Source organism: Schistocerca nitens, chromosome 11 (genome assembly GCF_023898315.1).
Source record: "Schistocerca nitens isolate TAMUIC-IGC-003100 chromosome 11, iqSchNite1.1, whole genome shotgun sequence".
NCBI lineage: Eukaryota > Metazoa > Arthropoda > Insecta > Orthoptera > Acrididae > Schistocerca > Schistocerca nitens.
Window position 1 is genome coordinate 85941783 of NC_064624.1, and position 18274 is coordinate 85960056.

Sequence of the window (18274 nt, forward strand, 5' to 3'; positions counted from 1 at the left end):
ATGGCAATCTCATCAAATGACAGGGTACAAAGCAATTTCTTACCTTTGCTGGTGAATTCCTGACTCTTTATTCTAAGCGCTATTGCTGCTTCTTTCCTGAAACTGGGATCCCCATCAAGAACACTGTACCACTTTCTTAATGTTTGTGGATGTGGCAATTTTGTTTTAAATTTTTTCCTTACGTAGCTATATGCCTTGCTACTGTAAAAATTTAGTGTTAGAGCAAAGGTCTGAAGAGCTGCTGTATGCATATTTGCTTCTTTACCTTTACTGGCACGTTGGAGCAACTCTGAAGTACCAGGTGGCAGCATCTGATAGCAAAAAGCCACAATCATTTAAGCATAAGTATTCCAACCCGCATTTTAAAAATGACAGGCATTGTAAATATACTTGCCCTTAGTAAATTAGCCAGGATTCATTTATAACACGATTATTTTCGAGATTATTTATCGAAGATTTCAAAGACAAGACTTTCTTCTTCATCCCACGAGATGACCGCTGCAAGTTATTTAACTTTCTGGCTTTGATGATAATCTGCCGTCTTGCCACACCTACCACATTTTCTGCTATGCCAGGAGTACACAAATCGCTATTCAAAAAGTCCCCAATATATCTCAAACGTTTGTTTTGGGGGGGGGGGGGGTGTTCGTTTCCATATTGCATATTGTCACTGTAAACAAAACAAAAATGCATGTTTTGAGGTACACTTTGTGAGCAAAGCATGTCCGAAATGACACTTAACGTAACGTGTTACAGTTCTATTCTAATTCAATATTTTACTAACTCGCAGTTATCACAGACATTCTAACAACATTCAGACTTACAGGCATTGGAAGCACAGATTTCAGAAGACCAGGCATCATCTAACGAACGCCTTCTAGTGTGTGATTTACGGTGCTTAGGCCTCTTCGATTTCATATGCTCCGGAAAATCAAAAAGTGTCGGGATAGCATCACTACTTAGCCAATTCCCTCCAGTCTTAGCCCTATAAAAACATCAGGTTTAAGAATGACAGACACTGTAAATATAAATATACATTGTAAATAATAAGTAACCTATCAAAACACTTCTCGAAGTGCTTCGAGCAAAGCCGCGTATGTGCAGATGGCTTAAAATTTTTCCGTTTCAGGGCCTGTATCCAAAGCTGCCTTCGGTTTTCATCCTTAGGCAGCCTATGAGTAGGAACAAGAAAGTAATCTTTACTTCTGTAACCGAAATATCACAGATACTTTCCAAAATGTAATATGAGTCAGAGTTTACAGGCATCAGTTTCAACAGTTAAACTTACGTGATACTCTATTTCAAGTGTAAAAAACATATAAAAGTCACTTCAGCAGATTTCAATAAACGCATCTGCAGTATCATAGAAACACACCTGAAATGTAATGCCATTTCCCCCGACAAAACGCTGAGTACAGCCATAAGCGCAACACGAAACAACCATGTTTTGCCAACATTCACGTGACTTCAGCCCAGATATGTTGGAGGCACGAAAATGACGTCAGGGCCAGTGTACCATATTTATGGTCGGATATCAACACGTACTGCTGTGAGCAAAGGACCGGCTACCGCTCTGCCATCTCTTGGCGACGCCCGGCAACAGCTGTGTGGGGCGCCGTCCGCCGACCAGTAGCAACAGACAGCTGGCAGTCGCATTTAATTCGAATTTTGACGTCTTGTCGAATAGCATTTGAAGTAACGCTAATCTCAACAACTGTATATACTTTGTTCTGTAATGACGTTGATGTAAATGAACGAAGATTTGCAACACTTCTTCCAAGAATGTTTAATACTCGTTCTATTGGTCTGTGGCAAATCCTATACAGTTTACAGTAGGTTTACTGTGAGCGATGGTTGCATTTGGCGTAACTATTACCAATTTTTGAACGGCGCAGGTTGAGTAAGATTCTGTGCCTCGCAATGTGTGTGAATTATGGTTTTAAATTCGATAGGGGGTCACTCTCATCGCAAACTGTGAATTAACAAACTGAGTTTCAGAATTTTAGTGTATTTAATGAAGCTGATGCAGAGAGCCAGGCCTGCAGAAGACAGCAGGGGGCTCAACCCACACCCTCTGATACACAGGCCTCACGGCGTTACTGTGAGGTCATTGCCTCTAGGTCGCTGCTGCAAACAAGCATCAGCGCAAGAGCGTTTACTTCTTTCCCGAAAGTGTAACGACTTTGTTCTCGACTGTCAATCGGTGCGTCATTCATGAAGAAACGGTGCCGATCTTTATCATTTACAAAGAAACTGTACCGTTGCCGTATGCTAAGATGCAAAAATGCACTAAGCTAGTTACAATACACTGTGATTTCCTTCTATTCTGCTGGAGGTCATATGCTAACTTTTACTACTTTGCTAAGAAAAAACGTTGCGACCGAAACAGACACCACAGCCTGTAAATTACACTTACAGATTTACTGTGACAGTGTTATCTACACTAAAATTTAGTAGATAATATGTCGTAATTATTCTCGTCATCGTAAGTTTAATTACTTCGACAAAAATGTGATTCACTGGGACATAAATGACTCATTCACACGGCGAAAGTAAAATTATGTTATAGTATAATTTAAAAAGAAAACAGCTGCAAATATTTACCGAAAATTGCGAAAAAAGAGTATAATATACATATAAATAATAATAAATAAAATATAATATAAAATTAAATAATAAAAATAAATTATAGAAATTCAATAGAAAAAGAAGAATATAAAATAAAAACATCGGAACTCGATATAGCAGTTTTGATATAAATATGTCGATATTTCGGCGTTGAATTTCATGTCGTTGAAAATCGATATATTTTGGAAAGGATATCGATATATTAGGAACAGCTTTTAGATTTTATGGCCGCACTCCCTTACCGTTCGGCAGTTAGAGCGGTAATAGCGTCCCGAGGAGTGAGAAAGCAATCACATACGCCTTAAGGATTGTCTTAATTTTCCTTATTTTCTACTTAATTCAGGAAAGAGCTGTTACATTTTTGTGTTCCATGTATTAGGAAGTTATCAAGAGACGTCAAGTGTCATTAAATACACGTGAAAACAGCCAACCACACTGATTCAGTGATATAAGCTATAACTAATTCATTAAGAAATTCTTTCGATTACGTGTATTTGCAGCGTCCTCCGCTGAAACAAAGAGAATGAAAACGCATATGTCATGCATGAGTAGCAAATATTTCTGTTGCTATTATCTTAGGCACTTTCAATGACACGTTAAAAATTTTTATGGAGTCTAGTGATTAGTCCATTATAACACTTCACTCGGCTTCCAAATACACAATTATTTTTGTAAATGTAACTACTTGCGCTTCAAAAGTGCACGTGTTGAAGATTGTTGCCGTTCGTGGCCCAGGTTTAGCAAAGAATCCTTGAAATGAATTTTTCCTTGTCGAGAAACAGTTTTATTACTTTTGACGATTTACTATTACGTCTGCGTGGTTTTTCCCTTAAGCTGCAGTTGTGGGGGCTTATTTGCTACGTTAAATAATGTAGGAATTATTGCAATTTTGTCATATGATGACATGTTGGAGACCGTGGCTGTTTTTGAAGACAAATGTTGATGGTGTTAAGACAGCAACCAGCCACAAATTTACTTTGAGTTCCTTTATTCAAAGGAAACCGTAAAAGGAAATGTAAAAGTCATTACAGTTTTGTAAAAGAATATATGATTCTTTCCAAACATAGGACATCATCGTCAAATGTTACGATACATTATAGCATCTGTGACACCTATATGTTTGTAAGCTCTTTGTATGTACCAAAACATGTGGTGCGTGGTTGGAATGATCTCAGCGACAAATCTATAGTGTGCAGTGAGAACTATTACGTGTGCAACAACGAGGATGCAGTGCGAATGCATTTACATCGATTGGATAAACGTTATGGAAACAAACACTCGAAACCGACGTTTCCCGTAAGTCACATACAACGAAAATCTGCAACGCAACCATCTGTGTGTAGCGTGTTTGTAATTATGTTTTATTTATATTTTAGGACAATTAATCTATAAAAACACACCAAATGTAGAAAGAAAGCATGTAAACCGTCTGATGATGAATCGCAACGATTCGAAACCGGTAACGGTTTCCTATGAATAAAGGAACTCAAAGTAAATTTGTGGCTGGTTGCTGTCTTAACACCATCAACATTTGTCTTCAAAAACAGCCACGGTCTCCAACATGTCATCATATGACAAAATTGCATTAAGCTTACCTCGCCAGGTAATGAGAAATATACATGCTTTCAAGAAACAAAATTAACCTAATGAAAACGTCTCTTAACATTAAATTCAACAAAGAGTGTATGTCACTTAAAATAGTCCCAAAATATGTCAAAGTCAAAATTAACTGCAAAACTAAACCTGCCAGATTTGCTAAGCAAAAATGTGAAAATATATGGCTAAAAACAGAGATTAAAATGCAATACAAGAAAAAAGAACACTTAAACAATGTCATGTACAACTTGCATCTGCAGCTAGGACACAGCCTCTCACCTTTACAATTCTCGCACATCCTACAGCACATAGACGATAAAGTAGACAAAGAACAAAAGATTATCCTATCCAAACACAAAAAGAAAATTGAAGCCTTAAAATCTATGAACAATCCAGAGTTTGATAATAACAAACAGCTAAGCCAACACAAATTTTTTGATAGAGTCATTAATACAACTGACATCCAATTTAGCAGCAGTGAACTCACTTTGTTAAATAAAGGTCTGAAACATAATATTGGAACAAATCTCAATAATCACAGTGTTAAAAACCTCATAGCCTGCACAAAACTTGCTTGTGACACAGCAAAACTAGACACATGTGAGAAAAATGCAGTTGCATACAAGACAAATAAACTGATAATGAAACAACTTCAAACAAATAATACCCGCAAAAACACTCAACTTAAAGATTTGAAAAATATTAACAGCAAGCTGTCTGAAAGTAAAGCACTCATAGTAAAAGCTGACAAAGGAAATTCTTTAATCATAATGCATGAAGGAGAATATGTAGAGAAAACCTTGCAATTTTTCCATAGCAACAATATAACTGAAATAAAGACAGATCCTACAGTGAAATTCTAAACTAAACTCCGAAAGCTACTACAAAACTGTAACTTTTTACTGAACAAATATGAAATACGTAACTGCATAACAATGAATCCCTCGGCACCAAAACTGCGGGCACAGCCAAAGGTTCATAAAGAAAATTGTCCCATTCGCCCGATTGTTAACTCCAGAAACAGCCCTGCATACTTCATAAGCCGTAAATTAAAAGACCTCATTACCAAATACTATACATTTGAAAATAACTACACCATACATAACACACACGAACTCATAAGCTTAATTAAAGACATCCACATCCCACCAACAGCTAAATTAGCATCACTAGACATAGTCAACCTGTACACGAACATCCCTGTAAAAGAGACTATTAATCTTATAAGAAACAATCTGCTTAAATATAAGAAAATTAGTGTTGCAGAGATCTGTGAACTCATAGAAATACTTTCACTTATTCTAGAGCATAATTACTTTAACTTCAACAACAAACTGTACCAACAACATGATGGTTTGGCAATGGGAAGTAGCTTAGCTGGGATATTGGCTGACATTTACATCAACCATATAGAACAAAAATTCTTTTCTGCCAACCAGCACATCTCAAATAAAATAATATACTACAGAAGATATGTTGATGATACAATACTGCTTTTTGATGGTACAAGCAATGAAATAGATACATTAGCAGCAGATCTTAGCAAAATGCACAAAAATATTAAATTCACAGTTGAACATGAAACTAATAAAAGCATTAACTTTCTTGACCTGAAAATTTGCAATAGTAACAATAAACATCAATTCAGTATTTACAGAAAACCTACCACAACAGATGTCAGTATTAGCAACTCATCTTGCCACCCTCGCCAACAAAAAATGGCATATTTCAGAACAATGCTACACCGAATTAAAAAAGTACCAATGAGTGACACAGACCAGCAAAATGAAATCAAGATAATTAAAACAGTTGCTCATAATAATGAATATAAACCCACAATAATAGAAAAACTCCACAAGAAAATGCAGACAAAACCCACAGATCCACTTCACAGCAGTCACTTCAAGCCAAAGCAGTGTGCCACTGAAGCCAAACCTAAATATGCTACTCTCCCATACATAGGCCCACTTTCATACCAAATAGCAAACTTATTTAAAAAGAAGAAAAATATCAAAATCAGCTTTTCCACAAATAATAAATTACAACAAAAAGTGATCCATGATATAAACACCTCCAAGAGTCCCTACCGTAAATCAGGAATATACAAACTCAAATGTGATACATGCCCAAAATTCTACATTGGACAGACAGGCAGAAGTTTTGAAATTAGATATAAAGAACATATTGACGCTCTAAGACTTGGTAACTTGAACAAATCAGCATTTGCAGCCCATATTGCTGAAGAAAACCATTCAGTAGCAAACATTGAGGACAATTTAAAGATTTTACATCTAACAGAAAAAGGGGCCACTATGAATATATTAGAAGAATTAGAAATTCACACACACAAAAACAGCATCCCAGACTATATCCTTAACGAACAAACAGAGTTGGCTAACACCCCTTTCCTGAAAAATTTTCAAAAATTACTTTCCAGCCTCCATAGCAAATAATATTAATACACCTATCTGCAGATCAAGTGGAAAATTTATATGTTACTATAATTCTCATGCTGCCAAATGTAATAAAATAATGTACTATTTTACCAATACAGTTCTAAATATATATAAAAACCTTTATAATTAAATTAGCAAAAAAAAAAAATCTCTGTACTAATGTAAAAGTCATTACAGTTTTGTAAAAGAATATATGATTCTTTCCAAACATAGGACATCATCGTCAAATGTTACGATACATTATAGCATCTGTGACACCTACATGTTTGTAAGCTCTTTGTATGTACCAAAACATGTGGTGCGTGGTTGGAATGATCTCAGCGACAAATCTAAAGTGTCCAGTGAGAACTATTACGTGTGCAACAACGAGGATGCAGTGCGAATGCATTTACATCGAATGGATAAACGTTATGGAAACAAACACTCGAAACCGACGTTTCCCGTAAGTCACATACAACGAAAATCTGCAACGCAACCATCTGTGTGTACCGTGTTTGTAATTATGTTTTATTTATATTTTAGGACAATTAATCTATAAAAACACACCAAATGTAGAAAGAAAGTGTGTAAACCGTCTGATGATGAATCGCAACGATTCGAAACCGGTAACGGTTTCCTTTGAATAAAGGAACTCAAAGTAAATTTGTGGCTGGTTGCTGTCTTAACACCATCAACAAATGTAAGAATTACATTCCATATAGGTCTCCTACATTCCATATTTACTGATGTGGCTGGGAACGTAGCGAATAAAACTCTGCTTTGTTGGATGGATATAAGCAGTATCTGTGCAGAAGGTCAGGTCTTCTGGAATTTAATAGCACTTTCTTGTTACAGGAGAATCGTAAATAAACTGCGCTGTAATGTAACGCTTCATACCGCCGAGGGTGCTTACAACAGAAATTCCCAATGGCAGCCCCATCAGATTTGTTGTGGTCTTCAGTCCTGAGCCTGGTTTGATGCAGCTCTCCATGCTAATTTATCCTGTGCAAGCTCCTTCATCTCCCAATACCTACTGCAACCTACATCCTTCTGAATCTGCTTAGTCTACTATTTTTACCCTACACGCTGCCCTCCAATGCTAAATAAATTTTTGATCCCTTGGTGCCACAAACTTCTCTGCTCCCCAATCCTATTCAATACCTCCTCATTAGTCACGTGATCTACCCACCTAATCTTCAGCATTCTTCTGCAGCACCACATTTCGAAAGCTTCTATTCACTTCTTGTCCAAACTAGTTATCGTCCATGTTTTGCTTCCATACATCGCTACGCTCCATACAAATACTTTCAGAAACGACTTCCTGACATTTAAATCTATACTCGATGTTAACAAATTTTTCTTCTTCAGAATCGCTTTCCTTGCTATTACCAGTCTACATTTTATATCCTCTCTACTTCGACCATCATCAGTTATTTTGCTCCCCAAATAGCAAAACTCCTTTACTACTTTAAGTGACTCATTTCTTAATCTAATTCCCTCAGCATCACCCGACTTAATTCGACTACATTCCATTATCCTCGTTTTACTTTTGTTGATGTTCATCTTATATCCTCCTTTCAAGACACTGTCCATTCTGTTCAACTGCTCTTCCACTCTTCCAAGTCCTTTGCTGTCTCTGAGAGAATTACAATGTCTTCGGCGAACCTCAAAGTTTTTATTTCTTCTCCCTGGATTTTAATACCTATTCCAAATTTTTCTTTTGTTTCCTTTACTGCTTGCTCAATATACAGATTGAATAATATCGTGGAGAAGCTACAACCTTGTCTCACTCCCTTCCCAACCACTGCTTCCCTTTCATGCCCCTCAACTCTTATAACTGCCATCTGGTTTCTGTACCAATTGTAAATAGCCTTTCACTCACTGTATTTTACTCCTGCCACCTTTAGAATTTGAAAGAGAGTATTCCAGTCAACATTGTAAAAAGCTTTCTCTAAGTCTACAAGTGCTAGAAACGTAGGTTTGCCTTTCCTTAATCTTTCTTCTAAGATAAGTCGTAGGGTCAGTATTGCCTCACGTGTTCCAACATTTCTACGGAATCCAAACTGATCTTCCCCGAGGTCGGCTTCTACCAGTTTTTCCATTCGTCTGAAAATAATTCGCGTTAGTATTTTGCAGCTGTGGCTTATTAAACTGATAGTTCGGTAATTTTCACATCTGTCAACACCTGCTTTCTTTGGGAATAGAATTATTATATTCTTCTTGAAGTCTGAGGGTATTTCGCCTGTTTCATACAACTTGCTCATCAGATGGTAGAGTTTTGTCAGGACTGGCTCTCCCAAGGCCGTCAGTAGTTCTAATGGAATGTTTTCTACTCCTGGGGCCTTGTTTCGACTCAGGTCTTTCAGTGCTCTGTCAAACTTTTCACGCAGTATCATATCTCCCATTTCATCTTCATCTACATCCTCTTCCATTTCCATAATATTGTCCTCAAGTACATCGCCCATGTTTAGACCCTCTATATACTCCTTCCACCTTCCTGCTTTCTTTTCTTTGCTTAGAACTGGGTTTCCATCTGAGCTCTTGATATTCATGCAAGTGGTTGTCTTTTCTCCAGAGGTCTCTTCAATTTTCCTGTAGGCAGCATCTATGTTATCCCTAGTGACATAAGCCTCTACATCCTTACATTTGTCCTCTAGCCATCCCTGCTTAGCCATTTTGCACTTCCTGTCGATCTCATTTTTGAGACGTTTGTATTCCTTTTTGCCTGCTTCATTTACTGCATTTTTGTATTTTCTCCTTTCATCAATTAAATTCAATATTTCTTCTGTTACCCAAGGATTTCTACTAGCCCTCGTCTTTTTACCTACTAGATCCTCTGCTGCCTTCACTACTTCATCTCTCAAAGCTACCCATTCTTCTTATAATGTAGTTCTTTCCCCCATTTCTGCCAATTGTTCCCTTTTGCTCTCCCTGAAACTCTTTACAACCTCTGGTTTAGTCAGTTTATCCAGGTTCGATCTCCTTAAATTCCCACTTTTTTGCAGTTTCAGTTTTAATCCACTGTTCATAACCAATAGATTGTGGTCGGAGGTCACGTCTGCCCCTGGAAATGTCTTACAATTTAAAACCTGGTTCCTAAATCTCTGTCTTACCATTATATAATCTATCTGAAACTTGTCAGTATCTCCAGGCTTCTTCCATGTATACAACCTTCTTTTATGATTCTTGAACCAAGTGTTAGCTATGATTAAGTTGTGCTCTGTGCAAAATTCTATCAGGCAGCTTCCTCTTTCATTTCTTAGCCCCAATCCATATTCACCTACTACGTTATCTTATGTAGTTCAACTAAATTATTTTCTCAGAATAACACATAAATGCTGCACTTACGTTTGCGCTACTTATGCAGTGTAATTTTATTTTCGGAGTTCATTCTGTGGAAGGAACAGATAGAAGCTGAAGAGAGGTTTCATTCTTAAGACCAAGGGAAAAACAGAAATGTGATTATCTCTGAAGATCTCGTAGAGTTAATTGCAAATGAAACAAATCACTGTTGGCCTCAGCAAGATAACAGTAACAAACAATTCAGAAGGTACTGGAGTAGCCGAACTATGTTTTTTTGCCATATCATTTTGAATGACGTGGAACAAGAAATTATATTTAGTAGAGTACTGGAGTAAAGACAAACTTCTGCAAAGCAATATTTTTGGAGAAGTAATGGCTAGAGACCACTATTCCAAATTATTATGAATGCTGAATTTCAGCCATGATGTCGGTTCTACCAACGATTGTTATACAAAATACAGAACATAATCACTGATTTATTACAAAAAAAAATTTAGTCAGTCATTTCAACCATTCCAAAAGCTGTGCATAGACGAAAATTTACTTTACATACAACCACTAATTTTAGGAGCATAATCCACAGCAACATGTTTTTGGGGTCAAGCTGCCATCATCCGGCTTCAAAATTAATCCTACATAAAATGAACTTCAAAAACACTCAAGGTAAAAATAGAAAAACAAATAAAACTACTCAGCTACGAAGTCCTTGTCTTACTTGAAAAGTGGTAGCATCAGATTCCCTGCTTCCTTATCCATGTTAACACACATCCTTCGAAGTGCTGCTTTTAAGGCACCACTTATTTATAAACAGGTGTGCAGCTCTGACGTGCACTGAGAGGCAGCTGGTGTGACTGATGTTTACTGCCTTACATAAACAATGTTTTGAAGAATATGCAGATAAGGATGCAGGGAATCTGGTGCTTCCAGTTTTAAAGTAAGATGATAGTCTACATGACTGAATAAACTTATATTTTGACCTCCAGTGCTTCTGAAGTGCATTTTATGTAGGGTTAACTTAGACAGCCTAATGATGAGAGCTCGACTCTCGAAACACATTGCTCTGGACATGTTACTAATATTAGTGACTGTATGCTAAAATATTTATAAACTGCGGAACCTTTTCACACCCAGCTGCATAGACAGACATTTCAGGAAGGACCTCATAGAGGCATTTGTTTGGAGTGTTTCGCTGTACTGAATGAGATAAGAACACAAGCGACAAACCAAGACTGGAATACTTTGCGTAGATCACGGACAGTAATGACTGCATCACATACCATTTTCAAGATGAAGGCCCAAGAAAGAAAAGCGTTATGCACTGCCGACAACCAACCTGACGATTGAAGAACTAAGAAGAAGAAGACAAACAACAGAACCACAATTTATTTGAGAAAATGGGTTGCAGTCAGGCCTTCTTACTGAGCTTATTGCAACTTGTATTCTAGTCGTAAGTACTGAAATATTATAAAACTCAGTGACTCACCAGATTTATTAGCAATTGGTGACTGCCAACTTCAAAGTCCTCCGGCGATTCATCAAGCTGGAAAAATTTACAACAGATGCCAGATTTATAATGTTTTCGTGGTGTATGAAATTTACATGACGGAAATTGTGTTTAAAAGGTTTAATTCTCTGTTTCCTTAAGGTACATTACTGAATACTTTTGACACTTCACTTTTCAGTTCAAGCAATCATAACAAGGGCCCACATTTTTATGACTAGTCATATTTTTTCCTAAACTTCATGGTGAATTTAACAACAATTTATGCATAAATTCAGGTGTTATAGTATAGATAAATGTACTTCTATTATGCATCCAAAGTCATATTTACATCTTTTTTTTCAGTAACAGGTTATATTTCCGCCAACTTTTGCAAAACTTTATATATTTGTTGCATCTTATATGGACACACGAATAAAAACATGAAAATGTTGCTCACATGACACTGTTTCAGATTATAATGCCACAAATATACACAACGGCAGTTATGCGAGTCAAGGAACATGAAAGAGAAGCAGTGGTTGGAAAGGGAGTGAGACAGGGTTGTAGCCTATCCTCAATGTTATTCAGTCTGTATACTGAGCAAGCAGTAAAGGAAACAAAAGAAAAATTTGGAGAAGGAATTAAAATCCACGGAGAAGAAACAAAAACTTTGAGGTTTACCGATGACATACTAGTTCTGTCAGAGACAGCGAAGGACCTGGAAGAGAAGTTGAATTGAATAAACAGTGTCTTGAAAGGGGGATGTAAGATGAACATCAACAAAAGCAAAACAAGAGGATAACGGAATGTAGTCGAATTAAATCAGGTGATGCTGAGAGAATTAGATTAGGAAATGAGACACTTAAAGTAGTAAAGAAGTTTAGCTACTTGGGGATAAAAATAACTGATGATGTTTGGGGCTATAAAATGTAGACTGGCAATGGTAAGGAAAGTGTTTCTGAAGCAGAGAACTTTGTTAACATTGAGTATAAATTTAAGTGAGAAAGTCTTTTCTGAAAGTATTCGTACGGAGTGTAGCCACGTATGGAAGTGAAACAAGTACGATAATTAGTTTAGACAAGAAGAGAATAGAAGCTTTTGAAATGTGGTGCTACAGAAGAATGCTGAAGATCAGATGGGTAAATCATGTAACTAATGAGGAGGTACTGAGTAGAAACGAGAAGAGGAATATGTGGCACAACTTGACAAGAAGAAGGGATCGGTTGGTAGGACATGTTCTGAGGCATCAAGGGATCACCAATTTAATATTGGAGGGCAGTGTGGAGGGTAAAAATCGTAGAGGGAGACCAAGAGATGAATACATTAAGCAGATTCAGAAGGATGTATGTTGCAGTAGTTACTTGGAGATGAAGAAGCTTGCACAGGATAGAGTAGCATGGAAGGCTGCATCAAACCAGTCTCAGGACTGAAGACCACAATAACAGTAGACAAGTAGCATTACACACTAGTCAGTTTGCTGATGCAAGACACTGTTGGGTGGGGCCAACAAAACATTCTCAAAACTAACAAAGGCACCTCCCGACATGATAAACATCGCACACATGGTCACACTATTCAGTGAGAATATAAACTCAAGTGGTTCAACAAAAGCGGTCCATCAGCATGGAGTTGCAAGGTTTCTTTCGTGAGTTTGATGGTAAGTTCTTCAGCACTGGTGGGGAAATGTTATTTTGTTAATTAAGTAAAGTCAAAGTTAGTGCAGAAAAGCACTTTAATGTGCAACAGCACTGTAATACCACCAAATACAGCAGCTGTGTGAAGAGAAATGCTGAAAATGGCAGCAGACAAATGCTGTTAGTTGAGCAGACAGGTTCATCTTCAATTGTACAAACATTTTAAGACAGGTGAAATGATGGTGTCTTGCAACATCCCATCTGAGAAGTTGAAGAATCCACATTTCAAACAGTTCTTGGGAAGTACACAAAACATCCTGTTCCAGGTTAATCTATATTGAGAAAGAAGTGGGGGTAAGCCCTCCAATATTAAATTGGTGATCCCTTGATGCCTCAGAACATGTCCTACCAACCGATCCCTTCTTCTTGTCAGTGTGCTATGAAGAGTAGCTCAAAAAAATGAATTAGTGTTTGGCATAGAATGACCCCATATGGGTGCTCATAGCTATTTATTTTATGTGCTTTATCCCAGAGGACAACTCCTTATGAACACTATGGGGGGGGGGGGGGGGGTAAGCCAACATCAAACAATGTAAAATTCAGAAAGAATGATATATTACGAATAAGTGTGGCTTCAGCTGCCAAAGTCCGCAGTCGTGTGTGTGTGTGTTTCTGACAAAGGCCTTGTAGGTCAAAAGCTTATTTGTGACAGTCTTTTTGTTGTGCTTATCTGCGACTCAGCATCTCCGCTATATGGTGGGTAGCAACTTTCATTTTCATAAAACAAGCCAACAAGCCAACAGTTTGTTTTACATTTACACAGTGGAAGATGCTACAAACAGTGTTACCTTTACTGTGTGACCATTAATGTGTACTTCTGTTGCCACCATGTTTGAGTGCAGTACCCATTTCCAGCATTAAGTGCGGCACTATATACCGTATGGCCTAAACACTTCTTGAAACAGTTCACACATTCTAAGCAGCCACTAATTACACTATAGCTTGGAACATTATGGCGAACTCACTCAATTTGACCTTTCATACAAAATTAGGGTTTCAACACTGCTGTGGTCTTCAACACAAAGACTGGTTTGAGGCAGCTCTCCATGAAGTCTATCTTTGGCAAGCCTCTTTCCTGATCACAGTATAGGTACAACAACCTGCATCCACTTCAGTTTGCTTAGTGTATTCAAACCTTGTTCTTCCTCTACAATTTTAACCCTATCCCCTCCATCACCAAAATGACAATCACTTGATGCCCCAGCATACATCATCTTTTAGCCAAGATGTGACATAAATTTCTTTTCTTTCTAATTTGATCCAGAACTACTTCACTAATTATCCACTACCACTTATCTTCAGCAGCCTTCTGTAGTATGACATTTCAAAAGCTCTTCTCCTCTTGCCTGAAATGATGACTGTCCAAATTTCACTTCCATACAAGGCTATACTTCATATAAAGACGTTCACAAAAGACTCCCAAAGATTTAAATTAATATTCAATATAAAAAATTTCTGTTTTTCAGAAACGATTTTCTCGCAACTGTGGCAACGCATTTGATACGTCAAGCTGGCGGAGACCGTTCCTAGGGCGTGCGACATCTCAGTTGCGAGTGGCAGTCGACGGCAAACCGGACGGCAGCGGCTCTGGTGAATTCGACAGTTCCAGACTGGCAATGTCACTGCCTTCTGCTACCATAGCACGAACTTAAATCCTCAGTGTGCAGAGTACTACAGCTTTTCGACTGGCTGCTCGGCCGGGTCACAGAAGCGGAACACAGCCTCAATCGCTTAACGCCAATGCTAACAGCGTGCAGCAAGTGTCGTTTTGGTGCGGCCACTGGCAATGCCCTCTTAACACAATCTATTTGCCGACTTCTCGGCCCTGCCGTGGTTTGTGCAGCTGGCAGACACTGGGCTGCCAGCAGTCCGTGATAGGTGCGCTGCAGCAATTTGACTCTTACAGCTGCAGTCTTGTTTCTGTACAAGACTTTTCTTTTCGCTCCCTGTATTTTACGCGTGACAACTTAAGAATTCCAAATAGTGCATTCCGAGCAGTGGCAGCAGGAGAAAAATATAAACGTATTAAAATCCGCAGGATTTTGGAATCAGTGTCTTCTCCTCTCTGGTGCCTAAAGCTCACCAGACCTTTTCCTTCACCCCTCTTTCCATCCCCTTCAACTCTTCTGTCAGAAGAATGAGCCACTGGCTCTGAAAGCTTGCAGATTTCAATATCTTTGTACATGTTTCCTCCTGCCGCCACTTGGTGAGTAGATTTTTTACCTATTCAGTTACATTATATTTTCAAAAATTGATTAATTTTTTGATATATTAAATAGTGTATTCCAGTCCACAGTGTCAGATTTAACACATCTATCTAAAATGTATGCTTCAATCTATCTTCTAAGATACATCATGGGTCATTATTGTCTCCACTTAAGCCAATTCATTACCAAATGCAAATGTCTTAATAACAAAACTTACCACATGTTCTTCTTTGAGAAGCACTGGGACAAGTGAGACCAGCACAGGCTCTTCTGCCTTACAATACGCCTGAAAAAAGAATTAAACCTGTATCTCTGTACACTAGATATTAAAAGTGACTAGTTAACATTAACTTTAATCCAAACAAAAGGGAGCTCAATCACAACTAAAATAAAAAATGCAAAGTTAGGCAGCATACGCAACTACACATTGAGCAACACCCTCAGTCCTACCAACGAACAATTGGTACTAACTGTACACAATTTTGACAGGAGAGTGTGTGACCGTGCTGCTAAGCAGACCCCATTTGTGGTTTGGCAACCAGTCCAAGTCCACAACAGAGTCATATGAACTTACTCTACATTATGTCTTGTAGCATTACAATGGCTGTCTGCAACAGAATTACTTTCTCTGTGTCAACCAGCTCTGATTCCAGAAGGATCAGCAGTGCAGAACCCAACTTTCATTCTTCTCTTATGACATTGTGAGAGCCACAGATTGGGCCAAACAGCTGAACAGATTATTTCTAAACTTTCAAAAAGCATTTGAGTTGGTATGATGGCAATGCTTTATGGACAACAGTACAACTGTATGTGATATCAAACAATATTTATGACTTCATTATCCACAATAGGCAGCACGCAAATACGGGCTGTACCTATAAGTATGACACATTATCCCGGTGAAAAGCAAATATCGAATGTAGCCTGCATTACAAAATTTTTGGGAAAGTTCAATTAGACAGTACTTTTAGTTCTATATCTCTCTCATCCCTTCTTCAAATCCCACATAACTAAGGGTGAACCCCCCCCCCCCCCCCGTAACACCCAATTTCTCTCTCTCTCTCTCTCTCTCACACACACACACACACACACACACACACACACACACACACACACACACACACACAAACAAACTCACTACTCAAACACTTAACTGCACCTATTGACAGTTGTGTTCGATTCTAGTAATCGAGCAATTTACAATTTACATTACATCATTTGTCAGTCCTTGAACGATGTGCAAATCATCTTCAAGACTCATTACATTTAACAATAATTTCCTAACAATATGAAATCCCTGTACACAATGGCAACATTTGCAAAGGGCTTCACAGAGCTAGCAAGCTAGCCTACCTGTACACTTATGCACAGTAGGTTGGTTGGTTGTTTTGGGGAAGGAGACCAGACAGTGAGGTCATCGGTCTCATCGGATTAGGGAAGGACGGGGAAAGAAGCCGGCCGTGCCCTTTGAAAGCAACCATCCCGGCATTTGCCTGGACTGATTTAGGGAAATCATGGAAAACGTAATTCAGGATGGCCGGACGCGGGATTGAAATGTCGTCCTCCCGAATGCGAGTCCAGTGTCTAACCACTGCACCACCTCGCTCGGTTGTTGCACAGTAAAATTTTGACTCAATACAATGTGTATTTTCCAATTCACTCACTATCAACTGTAGTAGATAAGAAATTGCATCCACAGGCCTTCTCTGCTACAGCTAAAGGACATTCAATTAATAGGTATCTCATTAGTTCAGAGTGTAGATGAAAGTCAACAGGGGGGGGGGGGGGGGAGAAATCAGTCAATAATCTGCCACTGATTAGAAAACAGATTGGAACACTGTGGTCTGATGAAAGAAAGAGACTTCATTCTGAAAGGATGAAACAAATTTGGGCACAAAGAATGGCCTACCATCAAACGTGACATTGATGGATTGTAGGGATTGTACCTTGCGTGGTCCTACTGGGCCCATACGTGAATAATAATTATCTGTCACTTATTATAACTTCATCAAAGTCAACTGCATGTTGCTGTGGTCTTCATTCAAAAGACTTTTGTTTTACGCTGCACCCCAATGGTACTGAGTATGTTACACCATGAGTGGTCAAATGTCTGGTATTTTTACCACAACGCATTTATCAAGTGCTATAAAACAAGGAAACCCACCAATAAATTACAACACTCTACCTACTGACCTATACTGAAATATTTATGTCGGCCCACAGTGTAATGTACCTCAAAGCTCTTGTGCCATTAGGCGTCATCATCAATAGCAAAAGGCAACAGCAAACATGCACTGTCAAACATAAAACTCTTCCTCGAACATCTCATGTTAGTATGTTATGCTCTCAAGGTACAGTTGTTAAACTAAAGCTGCTGCTGTCACCTACCAAAAATAGCACTCGACTGCAAAGCATATGTCAGAGCCCTCAACAATGTTACTTTCTACTGTAAAATTTATGAAAAGCAAAGGTTTACTACACCTGTGTTTCATTGTGTGCATCCATATGGAAGACAACTGAAAACATTAAACCTAATGCCGCTAATTCGAATAAATCTGTTGCTGTTCCCTGAGGAGATATCGCTAAAGTGACACTAGTGTCGTCCAATTTAACACGCAAACTGTGCCTTGAGAGTGTAACGTGCCAATATGAGATGTTCTGAGAAGAGTTATGTATGACAATGCACATTTGCTGCTGGATTTTACTGCTGATGATGCCTAATGGCACAGAAGCTTTATGGTATGTTACATTAAAGGGAGATATAAATATTTTTATATGGGTCAGTATGTGTAGTATTGTGATTTCTTAACTGTTTTCCATATTTTATAGCACTCAATAATGAGGTAACATAGTCCCAAACATGTTGCGGTAAAAGTATCACACATCTGACAACTGGTGGCATAACATCCTCAGTACCGATTCACATGC

At 38.3% G+C, this 18274-nt stretch overlaps 1 long non-coding RNA gene across 1 annotated transcript in view; it reads right to left on the reverse strand.

The window, feature by feature from the left end:
• Positions 1–637: 637 nt before the first annotated feature.
• The window catches only part of LOC126213364 (uncharacterized), a 34686-nt gene continuing 17049 nt past the window's right edge, over positions 638–18274 (reverse strand). Inside the window, exons 3-6 of the long non-coding RNA XR_007541146.1 lie at positions 15564–15632; positions 11446–11502; positions 825–985; positions 638–670 (exon numbers count right to left, since the gene is read on the reverse strand). This is a non-coding gene — a long non-coding RNA (uncharacterized LOC126213364). The remainder of the gene's footprint in view (positions 671–824; positions 986–11445; positions 11503–15563; positions 15633–18274) is intronic.